The sequence below is a fragment of the Equus quagga genome, chromosome 16 (assembly GCF_021613505.1).
Source record: "Equus quagga isolate Etosha38 chromosome 16, UCLA_HA_Equagga_1.0, whole genome shotgun sequence".
NCBI lineage: Eukaryota > Metazoa > Chordata > Mammalia > Perissodactyla > Equidae > Equus > Equus quagga.
The window spans coordinates 53,685,642-53,703,030 of NC_060282.1; positions in this window are offsets into that span (position 1 = coordinate 53,685,642).

Here is a 17,389-nt window from a genome sequence, read left to right on the forward strand (position 1 = left end):
ATATTATTCACAACTTTAGAGAACATGAATAAATTACCAATAAACTGGAATTACCCATTTCTCATCTTGCACACCCACCCTAGAAGGGGTCAAGGAGGGAGTCCCCTAAAATCCCAGAGGTGCTGCACATCGCATAGAGAAAGGGAAGGCAGAGCCAGAAGCATCCAGACTCTGATGCTTCAAAACACACCCCTTCTCCTTTCATCAACCACCCCTTCTCCTTTCATCAACCATGTCGTTCACCACATAGAAAACCCTGAAGAGCAAAGCTCACCTCCTCCCAAAAGCCTCTCCTGGGTAACAGAACCCAGCTCCTTCGGACAGTACGACTCCTCGGAATCCTAGCACCAGAAATATAAGGGCTCCAAAGGATACTGGGCCCAACCCTTCAAACTTAGTGATGGTGAGCTCAGGCCTGAAAAAGAACTGGTTGGGATAAGTATGGAAACCACCGAAGTATGTGCAAGACTCTCCACTTTCTGGCCATGCATTTCCTTCTTAAAAGAATTCAAGAAAATCACAGGAGGGAGGGAGGGAGACGATAAGGACAAGAATTTGTGAGGTGAATTACAGAGCATAAAGTGTTCCCACACATCACTTCCTTTTAACACTTACAGTCCCCGAGGAAGTGTGATCAGCTAACAGGGGCAGGTGCAGAGGCAGTGAGCTGCTCAAGGGGGTAGGCTACCAGAAGCCGGACAGCGGGGTCTCAGCTTCACACCGCTCAGCTGTGTCTTCTCAGACTCTTGCCCCCTGCCACAAGCCAGCATGGTACAACAGGGAGGCCCCACTGCGGGCAGGGCGTGAGGCCTGGGAAAACCCTGTCTGGCCAGGCTGTGTGGTTTGTTTCTTGCCTCTCTGTGTCTGTCTCCTTTCTCTAGCATTTTCCTTTCCCTCTATTTCATATATTTCAAATTTGAACATCAAAAGAATCTATAATAACCCTGTAAACATTAAAAAGAAAATGAGGCAATTAATCTATTTCAAATATAACTACTGCAAAGAAATTCAAAAACTAATTTTTAGGGACCAGACAACTCCCCAGCCTTTGAAATAGGTACCATGGGACCTCCAGGAGGAACAAGGGAAGCCACCTCCTCCAACCAAGTCCTGACACTTGGAAGGAGGCTGGTTTGTCTGTGGAAAAAACAAATGCTTCAGAGACTTCCTCGCTTGCTCCTCACCCCTGAAAAATCAGGAGAAAAACAACTTGTAAACTTTCTGCTTCGCTTTCCTTATATTTCCTGTGCTCTGACTCTTGGCAGTAGAAGGGCAGGTAACGCAGGATTAGAAAGAGCACGTGAATGAAGGCAGAGGAGTTAGATCAAACAACCTGGAGACGGAGATGAAGGTGACCCTTCTTGCTTTTTAGAAGCTAAAGCATGTCCTGGCAATCCAACATACTTTGCCTTAGGGAAATCAGGCCAGATTTGAGAGCCATACGTACCTTAAAATGCACTCCTCATGCCAGCACACACGCACAGACTCAGACACAGACTTCCCTCCCTTTAGAGAAACAACTGGAGTTAACCTACCATGAGAAATTGGAAGGAACATCTAAATAAAGCAATGGAAGTTTGAAAGAGAGAAGGTCAAGAAGAAGAGAGAAGGGAGAAAATGAAAAGAAAGGAGATAGGAATTAAACTACATTTGATGCCATAACATTTGCCTGTTCAAAATTATTCTTAAAGGGAATTTCCCACAGATAATGGAGATGTGGAACAATAAAGGGTGTAGGCCAGGAACACAGGAAATATGAGAAGATATGTGACAAGAGACCAAGACAGTCTCGGTTGCCAAAAGTCACATCCCTCCCACTGCCACCCCAACTCAGCTAGTTCTAGTTAGGCTTACTTTTAGTTCATAAAACTAAAAGCACAGTGCTTACTAAATATATTTTTGAAATGGGCAAAAACTCCGAACAGACATTTCTCCAAAGAAGATATACAGATAGCCAACCAGCTCATGAAAAGGTCTTCAACATCACTAACTATCAGGGAAATGCAAATTAAAACTAGAATGAGGTATCACCTCACTCCTGTCAGAATGGCTATAATTAACAAGACAGGAAACAACAAGTGTTGGAGAGAATATGGAGAGAAGGGAACCCTCATACACTGCTGGTGGGAGTGCAAACTGGTGTAGCCACTATGGAAAGCAGTATGGAGATTCCTCAAAAAATTAAGAATAGATTTACCACACGATCCAACTATTCCACTGCTGGGTATTTGTACAAAGAACATGAAAACATGAGTGCGTAAAGATACATGCACCCCTATGTTCACTGCATCATTATTCACAATAGCCATGACTTGGAAGCAACCTAGGTGTCCATCAAGAGACAAATGGATAAAGTGGTATATATACACAATGGAATACTACTCAGCCATAAGAAATGATGAAATCCAGCCATCTGTGACAACATGGATGGACCTTGAGGGTATTATGCTAAGTGAAATAAGTCAGAGGGAGAAAGTCAAATACCATATGGTATAACTCATAAGTAGAAGATAAACACAACAACAAACACATAGAGATTGGATTGGTGGTTACCAGAGGGGAAGGGAGAGGGAGGAGGTCAAAGGGGTGATTAGGCTCACGTCTATGCTGACGGACTGTAATTAGTCTTTAGGTGGTAAACGTTATAATCTACACAGAAATTGAAATATATAATGATGTACACCTGAAATTTATATAACATTATAAACCAATGTTACCACAATAAAAAAAGAATAAAAAATTTTAAAAAAGGCTTTAAAAAATACATTTTTGAATAGACGAGGAAGGAGGGAGAAAAAGAGAGAGAAAGGAAGGAAAGAAGGCAGGAAAGAAGGAAGGAAGAAGAGAAGTTAGGCCGTCTCTTCTAAAATTTCCTAAGACAGCAGCCACTCCCTCCACCTCCACGTGAACTTAGGTCAGCTTCTTCACTGGCCCTTCCACCTCTGCTGGTCATCTCTCAGCACCTCCCTGAGGTACCTGAGAAACAGAAGGCTGAGCTGGGTGGTCTTGGGTAGGAATAGTGAGGCCGAGATGTGCTTTCTCAGCAGCTCCCACTCTTGGACACAGATTGGAAGAGCCAGAGAGGAGCCCCTGCACATCTGAGCAGAGTGAGAGCGATTAGCTGTGCCGCAGATCCTTCTGCTGAATACCAGGGCTACCTCATAGAATCTTTGTGAGGATTTAAAGAAGATAAAATACAGATTATTCCTATCATAGGAAACACTGAAAAAGGAAATAATATGCTTTTGTTTAAAGGCTAGATCCTTTTGCCATCTTTTGCTCGGATATTGGCACAGCCCTGCAGTTCACACTGGGCACAATGGTCATTAGCGGGTGGGTATAGACATTTCAACAGAGCCCAGCCCATCTCACTTCCTGCTTAGGCTCTGCAGAGAGCAACTCACAGCCTGATCTGGGTCATCTCCTGTCAAGGGCTTGGGGCCTTTCAAGATGGACGAGAATTTGTTTTGCATTTAAAGTGCCTACTTAAAGGCAATCTCCCCTCTTTGGTGTCATAGAGAAACAAAATAAATTTTGAAATATGAAGATCTCTGGCCCGAGGAAGTCACAGGAAGAAGGAACGACTGCCCCTGGATTCCCCAGAGGACGCTTTTCTGTGAGAAGCTGGGAGGGACGTGGCTTGGGGAAAAGTAACAGCAAGCGGAAGGCTCTGACAAGGGTGAGCGGGGCAAGATCAGACCAAGCTGAGTCACTGGCTGAAATCGTGTGCCTTTCACTCTACAAGCTATGTGCCGAGCTCTTTAATTTTCTCCCAAATGTCAGGAGATGTTTGAGACAAATTTGTTTTCTCTGACTCTGTCAATCTTCCTGTGCCTTTTATACATGTCGTGGCTCTTGCAAAACAGCTCCAAAGCCCAAACCAGATCACCCAAACCAGATCAACACTTTCTCGAATAGAAATATGTGATTTCTGAGAATATTTTTGTTATATGCCTTTAACAGTTCATGTCTGCTATCTGGAAGTTGCTCTAATCAGATTACATAGAAGGAAAGGAACCACAAAATTCCATGTTAGTCTGTTTTTCCTTTGTATGTGAGTCTATAAATCCAAGGAGGGATGACTGAAGGATGAGGTGGAGGATTGTGGGGAGAGGAGCAGGCAGGGTGGTGTGCAGAGTCACAGTGGTTTTAACAAGGTACGGAAGTGAGCAAGAACCAAAAATATGGTGGGTGCAGGTTAGGATCCTGGGGAGAGAAGAGCAAAGTGTGCTGTGGTCAACATGGACCAGCAAGAGTGGGGCATTATGACAGAGACAGTAAGTCAGGAGAGCACCACCATGTATATGTATATATATACCTGCATAATTCTGTAATGCATAGAGTGAAGTTCTTGGCTCCAAAAGGAAGATGAAGAATTTGGAATACGGGTATTATAATCATGAAGTTCTGGCTGATAAATGGCATCTGCCTGCAGGATGTATCTATCCCCTACTGCTCAGTCTCCTCTGCAGCATGCTGAGCATTCCCTCAAATAACATCTGAAATCTTTTTCAAAGAATATAAAATGCTTATTATTTATTATAATTACAAAAGTATATGATTATTATAGAAAATGTGGTAAACATAAACATTATGAAGAAAATGAAAATTACCTCTAGCCTCACAAGGATGACCATCCCCAAAATTTTCTAAGTTGTGTTTTAATACAGATTCCCAGATTCCCATACCATTACATAGTCTTTGAAACCATCCTTATTTGTGTGCATTGTATTTCTCTACATGCATGTTTCATGATTTATTTAACTACTATTTGGATATTTAGATGATTTCAGTTTTTCCCAAAGTTTTTTCATATATACCACTGATAAGTCACCATCGTATTTAATGTATTATCTACATGATTTCTGTCCCAATTATAAGGTTTTAACTTATTATTGATAAAAATTTTTTTCAGATACTCCCAGTCTGTCTCAGATTTGAAATGGAGATGAGAAGAAAGGAATATTATATCCATCTGTTTGAACTATATCAAGAGAAAGTGGGGTTTAGGGACATATTCCAGGGCCTCTTCAGGAGCCATGCTGCCTCCTCCTAAACTTCTTAACTCCTTCTAACGATAAGCTCTCCTGAAAGTAACACAGACACACACAAACACACAGTCAAACAATCCTGAGGGCAACACAAACAACAAACTTATAAAATGTATAAGTATCATTGGGGTAAAATTATATTTAGGTAAGTGGTTACAAGTACAGAAAGCACATTGATAACTTAACCATTCATAAATCTAACCAATGTAGTTTCTAAATCCAAGCTATTTCCCAACCGGCTTTTCCAAGAATGCTACATTAGCTTTTTAGTTCAAACAGTAATTATTCTCAATCAAAACTGGCCAATAAGTTTCCATGTTCTGATCTTCATGAGCACCACATATTTCTACCCATACCAAATCTGTTGCCCTTTTTTCTGATATCATTCACCCCTCTGCATAGAGCCTATGGTCTTATTTTTCTCTTCAACTCGTGACCATGTTGTTTATTTGAGTAAAGACAGAGAGCCATTTCTTGTTTTTTCATAGAAAATAAACTGCTCACATACCTCAACAGAAACAGTGAACTTGGTTGTGAAGACAATGCCATACAATCATGCATATATGATAAATCTATATGCCACACCAAAAAAGAATGTTCTATATCAGCGATAAGAAATGTGCGTGATAAATGTTGGGGCAAGTTTCCACAAGAAAATATGCAATTGTTTGAAACTAAGATGAATTGTTTTCTAATATTTCACTTTAGATTCCCTTGGGATGAAGTGCTCATCACTAGGAAGAAACAAGGAGTTCTCTTTCAAAGATTATGCTGAAACTTAAGATCATTTGTTGCTATTTTTAAATGAACATTTTATTTTTTAAACATAAGCAATTTTTTTTGTATTACACAAACACCTGGTTATATCTTTAAAATAAATGAAGAAACTAACAGAGTTAAATGTGAATAGTAATTTCAGAAATCATCATCACAAATAAAAAAACTACTTCAAATGTCAATGGACTAAATGCTCCAATCAAAAGACATAGAGTGGCTAGATGGAAAAAAAAAAATAAGACCTGTATATATGCTGCATACAAGAGACAAACTTCAGACCTAAAGATGCTCACAAACTGAAAGTGAAGGGATAGAAAAAGATATTCCATGCAAATAGCAATGAAAAAAAAAGCTAGGGTAGCAATACTTAGATTAGACAAAATAAACTTCAAAACAAAAACTGTAACAAGAGACAAAGAGGGGCATCACATAATGATAAAGGGAGCAACTCAACAAGAGGATATAACACTGTAAATATCTATGCACCCAATGTAGGAGCTTGTAAATATATAAAGCAATGATTAACAGATATAAAAGGAGAAGTAGACAGCAACACAATAATAGTAGGGGACTTTAATACTTCACTTACACCAATGGTTCGATCATCCAAACTGAAGATCAATAAGGAACATTGGCCTTTAATGACACATTAGACAAGATGGACTTAGTAGATATATACAGAATATTCCATCCAAGAACTGTAGAATACACATTCTTTGCAAATGCACAGGGAACATTCTCCAGGATAGATCATATAGTAGGCCACAAAACAAGTCTCAATAAATTTAAGAAGATTGAAATAATATGAAGCATCTTTTCTCACCATAATGGTGTGAAAAAAGAAATCAACTACAGGAAGAAAATCAGAAAAGCCACAAGTATGTAGAGATTAAAAAAAGCTATTGGGTCAGTGAAGAAATCAAAGGAGAAATCAAAAAGTACCTGGAGATAAATGAAAATGAAAATACAACATGCCAGATTGAATGGGATATAACAAAAGCAGTTCTAAGAAGGAAGTTTATAGCAATACGGGCCTACCTCAACAGACAAGAAGAATCCCAAATAAACAATCTAAGAGTGCACCTAAAGGAACTTGAAAAAGAACAAACAAAGCCCTAAATCAGTAGAAGGAAGGAAATAATAAAAATCAGAGCAGAAATAAATGAAATAGAGACTTAAAAAACAATGGAAAAACTCGATGAAAGTAACAGCTGGTTCTTTGAAAAGATAAACAAGATTGACAAACCTTTGGCTAGACTCGTCAAGAAAAAAAGAGAGAAGGCTCAAATAAATAAAATCAGAAATGAAAGAGGAGAATACAATAGACACTTCAGAAATACAATATTATGAGAATGCTACAAAAAGCTATATGCCAACAAATTGGATAATCTAGAAGAAACGGATAAATTCTTAGAATTATACAACATTCCAAAACTGGATGAAGAAGAAATAGAGAATTGGAACAAACCAACCACCAGTAAGGACATTGAAGCACTAATCAAAAACCTCCAAAAAAAAATAAAAATGCAGGACCAGACAGTTTCCCTGGTGAATCCTACTGAACCTTCAAAGAGACGTAATAACTATCCTTCTCAAACTGTTACAAAAAACTGAAGAGGAGAGGAAGTTTCCTAATTCATTCTATGAAGCCAGCATTAGCCTGACATGAAAACCAGACAAGGACAATGCAGAAAAAGAAAATTACAGGCCAATATCAGTGATGAACATCAATGAAAAACTCCTCAACAAAATACTAGCAAATAGATTACAATAGATCTCATCAAGATGGTGCCATGAGCACCATCCTCCTCCCACGAACACAACTAGATTACAACAATTTTGGAAAGAATCACCTTGGATTGAAAACTGAAAACTGGATAGAAAGAATCCCCATGACAAGGGACAGTCCTGACGAAGGCAGAAGAGGCAGTAACTCCGGCCAGAGAGGAAAAAAGCCACCTTCAGGAGCAGCGGAGCTTTTCAGCTGGCCAGGCGGAGCCACCCTAAGGTACAAGCCCTCCCTGGAGGAGTGAGGTCCGGAGCAGGGTCAATACTGCTATAACCATCCTTCAGACTCAGCCCAACTGAGACAGGGGTCTTACTGTCTGGCTTTGCTGGCTGTTAACTGCAGCGAGGACACCTCCAGAAAAGCTACCGGCCGAAAGCCAAAAAGACTTGGGTCTTAAAGGGCCCACGCACAAACTCACCCATTGCAGCAACCTAAAATCATCAGAGAGAAGGCTGACTGTCCTTTGGTGAAACGATACTCACCTGGTGGGCTCTGGGGGCATCTTGGTGAGAGGAGGGTCCTCTCCGGAGACTGAGACATTGGTGGGGGCCATTGTTCTGAGCTGGTCCAGGCATGCTGATATGGACACCTGTGGGGGCCATTGAAGTGCATTCCTTGGGCTGTTAGCCCAGGGGTCTGCCACACCCACTAGAGCATGGATTTAATCCAGTTCAGCCAGGGCAGGCAACACCGCTAGGGACTGGCCCCGCCTAACAGCAAGCCCTCAGGCTACTTTTCAGCCTGCATTGACTGAGTGCCTTGATCCTCTATAGGCAGGCAAGGGTGTCTGCCTCTGTGGGGCAGGGCCTGTGTGTGGACCAGGTGAACTGTGGGGGCATTGGGGGAGAAGTGGGGTCCTCTGCAGTGTGGCATTGAGGTATGCTCCAGGGGGTTGAGAAGTGTGCACGGACCAGGACTGTATTGACAGGATATGTGGTCCGGTGGGGGGTGAGGCTTATCAGCAGCAGAAGACTTGTGCTTCACAAATAGCCATAAAAAGGATCTGCCCCACCTTCCAAAGCCTGAAACAATTGAGTGCCTCCAAGGGCTAGCCCCACTCAGCTGCACTCCTAAGAGAACTGACATCAGCCTTGTTGGCCTCAGGCCTATCACAACTGTAGCCCCTGAGCCTAGCAACCAGCTACATTGGGTACCAACCCAATTAAGAGGACAATTGCAATAAGAGTGTGCTGATAGACTTTGTAGCCAACAGTGCTGAGGCCCCTCCAGACCGGATTTACAAACAGCTGGCCAGGGAAGGAAAGATCAGATTCCCTGGGTACCTGCAGTGGGAGCAACCCTGCCACAGCAGAAGAACACAAGTAGCTCACAAAGGGGTCACTCCTGGTTCTTATGGACTGGTGACAAGAGGGAAGCACACTGCTGGGCCTTGTAAGGCGTCTCATACATAAGGCCACTTCTCCAAGATCAGGAGACACAGCCGACTCACCTAGTACAAAGAAAATAGCACAGAGAAAGAGGCATAATGAGGAAGCAAAGGAATACTTTCCAAGCAAGGGAACAGTACAAAACCCCAGAAAAAGAACTAAGTGAAACAGAAACTAGCGACCTACTGGACAAAGAATTCAAACAAAATATCATGAGGATGTTCACAGATATGTGGAGAAGAATGGATGAACACAGTGAGCACATCAGGAAAGAACTGGAAGATATTAAAAAAAAACAATCAGAAATGAAGAATACAATACTCGAAATGAGAACTTCACTAGAGGGACTCCATAGCAGAGTAGAGGAAGCAGAAGAACGGATCAGCGAGATAGATGAAAGATTAGAGGAAAGCACCCAAGCAGAACAGAAAAGAGAAAAAAGTAGACAGAATGAGAACAGTGTAAGGGAACTCTGGGGCAATATCAAGCACTCTAACATTCGATTATAGGGGTCCCAGAAGGAGAAGAGAGAGACAAAGGGGCAGAAAATTTATTTGTTGAAACAATAAAGGAAAATTTTCCTAACCTGAGGAAGGAAACAGACATCCAAGTTCAGGAAGCACAGAGAGCTCCAAACAAGAGAAGCCCAAAGAGGCCCACACCAAGACATATTATAATCAAAATGTCTAAAATTAAAGGCAAAGAGAGAATCCTAAATGCAGCAAGAGAAAGGCCACAAGTGACATATAAAGGGAAGCCCATCAGGCTATCAGCAGACTTCTCAGCCAAGACCCTACAGGCGAGAAGAGAATGGCATGATGTATTTAAAGTGCTAAAAGGAAAAAACCTACAACCAAAATACTCTATCCATCAAGGTTGTCATTCAGAATGGAAGGAGAGATAAAGAGCTTCCCAGACAAGCAAAAATTAAAGGAGTTTATCACCAATAAACCAGTTCTGCAAGAAATGCTGAAGGGACTTATTTAAGTGGGAAAGCAATGACCACAAATAGAGATTAAAAAAAATTATCAAAAAAACCCAAAACGACAACAACAAAAAACAGGCAATAAAATCACTTGTAAGGTAAAAGTATAGTAAAGGCAGCAGATCAACTACCTGTGAAGATAATATGAAGGTTAAAAGACAAATGGACTAAAATCACCTATTTCAATGATAAGAAGGTAATGGATAGACACACACTAAACAAAAGACTATATATGATGTGAAAAACATATAATGTGGGAGGAGGGGAGTGAAAAAGTAGAGCTTTTAGAAAGAGGTCAAGCTAAAGAGTCTATCTACTCAATATATACTGTTATATGCATAGTATATTAAATAGGATCCTCATGGTAACCACAAACCAGAAACCTATAACAAGCAGCAAAAAAAGTAAGACAAAAGAAATCAAACATATTACTAAAGATAGCCATCAAATCACAAGGGAAGAGAGCAAGAGAAAAAGAAAGGAACTGAGAAGAACTACTAAAACACCCCAAAAAAAGAAAAGGTGACAAAATGGCAATAAGTACATATTTATCAATAGCTACTTTAAATGTCAATGGACTAAATGCTCCAATCAAATGCCATAGGGTGGCCAACTGGATAAAAAAACAAGATCCATGTATATGCTGCATACAAGAGACACACTTCAGACCTACAGACACTCACAAACTGAAAGTGAAAGGCTGGAAAAAGATCTTCCATGCAAATGGCAAAGAAAAGAAAGCGGGGGTAGCAATACTAATATCACACAAAATAGACTTTAAATCAAAAACAGTAATAAGAGACAAAGACGGGCACTACATGATGATAAAGGGAACAATCCAACAAGAAAATATAACACCTGTAAATATCTATGCACCCAACACAGGAGTACCTAAATATATAAAGCAATTATTAACAGACATAAGAGGAGAAATAGACAGTAGCACAATAATAGGAGGGGACTTTAACACTCCCCTTACACCAATGGATAGATCATCCAAACAGAAGATCAATAAGGAAACACTCGCCTTAAAGGACACATTAGACCAGATGGACTTAGTAGATGTATACAGAACATTCCATCCAAAAGCCACAGAATACACATTCTTTTAACATGCCCATGGAACATTCTCCAGGATTGATCACATATTACTCCACAAAACAAGTCTCAATAAATTTAGGAAGATCAAAATAATACCATGCATCTTTTCTGACCGCAAAGGTATGAAACTGGAAATCAACTACAGAAAGAGAACCAGAAAAGCCACAAAAATGTGGAGATTGAACAAAATGCTACTGAACAACAATTGGGTCAATGAAGAAATCAAAGAAGACATCAAAAAATTCCTGGAGACAAACGAAAATGAAAACATGACATGCCAAAACCTGTGGGATACAGCAAAAGCGGTTCGACGAGGGAAGTTTATAGCAATTCAGGCCTACCTCAACAAAGAAGAAAAATCCCAAATAGACAATCTAAAAGTGCACCTAAAGGTGCTGGAAAAAGAACAACAAACAAAGCCCAAAATCAGCAGAAGGAGGGAAATAATAAAAATCAGAGCAGAAATAAACAAAATAGAGACTAAAAAAGCAATAGAAAAAATTAATGAAACCAAGAGCTTGTTCTTTGAAAAGATAAACAAAGTTGACAAACCCTTAGCTAGACTCAACAAGAAAAAAAGAGAGAAGGCTCAAATAAATAAAATCAGAAACGAAAGAGGAGAGATTACAACGGACACCTCAGAAATATAAAAGATAAGAGAATACTATGAAAAGCTATACACCAACAAATTGGATAATCTAGAAGAAATGGATAAATTCTTAGAAACATACAACCTTCCAAAACTGGACCAAGAAGATGTAGAAAATTTGAATAGACTAATCACCAGTAAGGAGATCAAAACAGCAATCAAAAACCTCCCAAAAAATAAAAGTCCCGGACCACATGGATTCCCTGGTGAATTCTACCAAACATTCAAAGAAGACTTAATACCTATCCTTCTCAAACTCTTCCAAAAATTGAAGAGGAGGAGAGGCTTCCTAACTCCTTCTACAAAGTAAACATTATCCTGATAGCAAAACCAGACAAGGACAACACAAAAACAGAAAATTACAGGCCAATATCACTGATGAACATCAATGCAAAAATCTTCAACAAAATACTAGCAAATCGAATACAACAATACATTAAAAAGATCATACATCATGATCAAGTGGGTTTCATTCCGGGGATGCAGGGATGGTTCAACATCCGCAAATCTATCTTCGTGATACACCACATTAACAAAATGAAGAATAAAAATCACATGATCATCTCAAGAGATGCAGAGAAAGCATTTGACAACATACAGCATCCATTTATGATAAAAACTCTAAATAAAATGGGTATAGAAGGAAAATACCTCAACATAATAAAGGCCATATATGACAAACCCACAGCAAATATCATTCTCAATGGAGAAAAACTGAAAGTTATCCCTCTAAGAACAGGAACCAGACAAGGATGCCCACTGTCACCACTCTTATTTAACATAGTATTGGAAGTCCTAGCCAGAGCAATCAGGCAAGAAAAAGAAATAAAAGGAATCCAGATTGGGAAAGAAGAAGTGAAACTGTCACTCTTTGCAGATGACATGATTTTATATCTAGAAAACCCTAAAGAGTCCACTAAAAAACTTTTAGAAATAATAAAGGAATACAGTCAAGTTGTGGGATACAAAATCAATATACAAAAATCGGTTGTGTTTCTATACACTAACAATGAAGTAGCAGAAAGAGAAATTAAGAATACAATACCATTTACAATTGCAACAAAAAGAATAAAATACCTAGGAATAAACTTAACCAAAGAGGTGAAAGATCTGTACACCAAAAACTATAAAACATTGTTGAAAGAAATCGAAGAAGACACAAAGAAATGGAAAGATATTCCATGCTCTTGGATTGGAAGAATTAACATCGTTAAAATGTCCATACTTCCTAAAGCAATCTATAGATTCAACGCAATACCTATCAAAGTTCCATCAACATTTTTCAAAGAAGTAGAACAAAGAATCCTAAAATTTATATGGAACAACAAAAGGCCCTGAATAGCCAAATGATTCCTGAGAAAAAAGAACAAAGCTGGAGGTATCACACTCCCTGATTTCAAATTATACTACAAAGCCATAGTAACCAAAACAGCATGGTACTGGCACAAAAGCAGACACACAGATCAATGGAACAAAATTGAGAGCCCAGAAGTAAACCCACACGTTTATGGACAGCTAATATTCGACAAGGGAGTCAAGAGCATATGATGGAGAGAGGAGAGTCTCTTCAATAAATGGTGTTGGGAAAACTGGACAGCCACGTGCAAAAGAATGAAAATAGACCATTCCCTTACACCATGCACAAAAATCAACTCAAAATGGATTAAAGACTTGAATGTAAGACCCGAAACCATAAGACTTCTAGAAGAAAACATAGGCAGTACGCTCTATGACATTGGTCTGAGCAGCATATTTTCAAGTCCCATGTCTCACCAGGCAAGGGAAACGAAAAAATGAACAAATGGGACTACATCAAACTAAAAAGCTTCTGCACAGCAAAGGAAATCATCAACAAGACGAAAAGACAACCTAACAATTGGGAGAAGATATTTGCAAACCACACATCAGATAAGGGGTTAATATCCAAAACGTACAAAGAACTCATACAGTTCAACAACAAAAAAACCAGCAATCCAATAAGAAAATGGGCAAAACATCTGAATAGAGATTTCTCCAAAGAAGACATACAGATGGCCAACAGGCATATGAAAAGATGCTCAACATCATTAGTTATCAGGGAAATGCAAATCAAAGCTACAATGAGGTATCACCTCACTCTGGTCAGAATGGCTATAATTAACAAGACAGGAAATGACAAATGTTGGAGAGGGTGTGGAGAGAAGGGAACCCTTGTTCACTGGTGGTGGCAGTGCAAACTGGTGCAGCCACTATGGAAAGCAGTATGGAGTATCCTCAGAAAATTAAGGATAGATCTACCATATGATCCAGTTATTCCACTGCTGGGTATTTATCCAAAGAACTTGAAAACACAAACTCATAAAGATACTTGCACCCCTATGTTCATTGTGGCATTATACACAATAGCCAAGACATGGAAGCAATCTAGGTGCCCATCAAGGGACGAATGGATAAAGAAGATGTGGTATTTATACATGATGGACTACTACTCAGCCATAAGAAATGACGAAATCAGGCCATTTGTGACAACATGGATGGACCTTGAGGGTATTATGCTGAGTGGAATAAGTCAGAGGGAGAAAGTCAAATACCATATGATCTCACTCAGAAGATAAAAATGACAAAAAACAAACAAACAAACAAACATAGCATTGGAGATTGGACTGGTGGTTACCTTTGGGGAATTGGGGAGGGGGGAGGGCAAAAGGGGTGATTAGGCTCACATGTGAGGGGATGGACTATAATTAATGTTCGGGTGGTGAACATGATGTAATGTATACAGAATTTGAAATATGATGTACATCCGAAATAAATAAAAATTAAAAAAATAGAATACAATACATTAAAAAGATCATATACCATGATCAAGTGGGATCTATTCCAGGGATGCCGGGATGGTTCAACATCCACAAATACGTCAATGTGATACACCACATTAACAAAAAAAAGGAATAAAAATCACATGATTATCTCAGATGCACAGAAAGCATTTGACAAGATACAGCATCCATTTATGATAAAAAAAAATTCTGAATAAAACAGGTATAGAAGGAAAGTACCTCAACATAATAAAGTCCAAATATGACAAATACACAGCTAATATAATTCTCAATGGAGAAAAACTGAAAGATATCCCTCTAAGAACAGGAACCAGACAAGGATGCCCACTTTCACCACTCTTATTTAACACAGCGTTGGAAATCCTAGGCAGAGCAATGAAGCAAGAGAAAGAATTAAAAGAGATCCAAATTGGAAAGGAAGAAGTGAAACTGTCACTATTTGCAGGTGACATGATTTTATATATAGAAATGCCTAAGAATCTACCCAAAAACTTTTAGAAATAATAAATGAATATGGTAAAGTTGTAGAACACAAAATCAACGTACAAAAAACAGCTGCATTTCTGTACACTAGCAATGAAGTAGCAGAAAGAGAAATGAAGAATATAACCCCATTTACAATTGCAACAAAAGAATAAAATACCTAGGAATAAGCTTAACTAAAGAGGTGAAAGATCTGTACACTGAAAACTATAAAACTTGTTGACAGAAACTGAGGAAGACACAAAGAAATGGAAAGATATTCTGTGCTCTTGGATTGAAAGAATTAAAATACTTACAATCTCCATACATCCTAAAGCAATCTGCAGAATCAATGCAATTCCTATCAAAGTTCCAACAACATTTTTGACAGAAATAGAACAAAGAATCCTAAATTTATATGGAAAAACAAAAGACCCTGAATAGCCAAAGGATTCCTGAGAAAAAAGAACAAAGCTGGAAATATCATACTCCCTGATTTCAAAATATACTACAAAACTATAGTAACCAAAACAGCATGGTACTGGCACAAAAACAGACACACAGTTCAATGGAACAGAATCAAGAGCCCAGAAATAAATCCACACATTTATGGACAGCTAATTTTCTACAAGTAAGCCAAGAGCATACGATGGAGAAAGGAGAGTCTCTTCAATAAATGGTGTTGGGAAAACTGCACAGCCACATGAAAAAGAATAAAAGTAGACCATTATCTTACACCATACACAAAAATTAACTCCAAGTGGATTAAATACTTGAATGTATGACCTGAAACCATAAAACTTCTAGCAGAAAGCATAGTCAGTATGTTCTTCAATATTGGCTTTAGCAGCATATTTTCAAGTACCATGCCTGACCAGGCAAGGGAAAAAATAGAAAAAAATAAACAAATGGGACCACATCAAACCAAAAAGCTTCTGCACAGCTATGGAAACCATCAAAAAAAGGAAAGGACAATCTATCAATTGGGAGAAGATATTTGCAAACCATATATCTGATAAAGGATTAAGATCCAAAATACATAAAGAACTCATACATCTCAACAAAAAAAAAATTAACAACCCAATTGAAAAGTGGGCAAAAGATCTGAACAGAGATTTCTCCAAAGAAGATGTACAGATGGCCAAAGGACACATGAAAAGATCTTCAGCATCACTAACTATCAGGGAAACACAATTCAAAACCACAATGAAGTATCACTTCACTCCTGTCAGAATGGCTATAATTAACAAAACAGGGAATAACCACTGTTGGAGAGGATGTGGAGAAAATGGAACTCTCATGTACTGCTGGTGGGAGTGCAAACTGGTGCAGCCACTATAGAAAACAGTATGGAGATTCCTCAAAAAGTTAAGAATGGAACTACCATATGATCCAGCTATTCCACTGCTAATTCTTTATCCAAAGAACATGAAAATATAAATGCATAAAGATACCTGCATCCCTATGTTCATTGCAACATTATTCACAATAGCCAAGACTTAGAAGCAAACTGGGTGCCCATCAAGGGATGAATGGATCAAGAAGATGTAGTATGTATACATAAAGGAATACTACTTAGCCATAAAAAATGATGAAATCTGGCCATTGGTGACATTATGGAAGGACGTTGAGGATATTATGCTAAGCGAAATAAGTCAGAGGGAGACAGTCAAACACCATATGATCTCTCTCATAAACGGAAGGTAAAAACAACAACAAACAAATACATAGAGACAGAGATTGGTTTGGTGGTTACCAGAGAGGAAGGGAGCAGGGAGGAGGTCAAAAGGGGTGATTAGGCACATGTCTATGGTCATGGATTGTAATTAGCTCCTGGGTGGTGAATATTATGCAATCTACACAGAAATTGAAACATAATGATGTACACCTGAAATTTATATAATGTTATAAACCAATGTTACCTCAATAAAAAAATAAACAAAGAAAAAACCTAGAACAAAAGAAAGGTTAAATCAGTAAATGAAAACAATAAATAAAAAAGACACTATATTAAAAAAAAAGGAAATCATTGTCACAAATTGAAAAAGAGAAAAAGAAATAACAATGAAATATATAATTTCACAATTATAAGGAAAGGGACAATCTTCTTATAGACATGAATCACTCAACTCAATGTATTTAATTAGTTCAAAATGTAAATCATTCCATTTTCAATTTCTTGTAGAAACTCAGTCTTGGGCTGTTTACTTCACAAATGGCAAAGTAATTAGGACAAACCCTCCCACTGGAAACAACTAAAAGTAATTAATGAAGCATTAAAAATATTCTTAAAAGCATCAAAGAATTAATAAGACATTACTAGCAAAGGACTGTTATGCTCAAATCTAAGAGTAGGTGAACATCCACA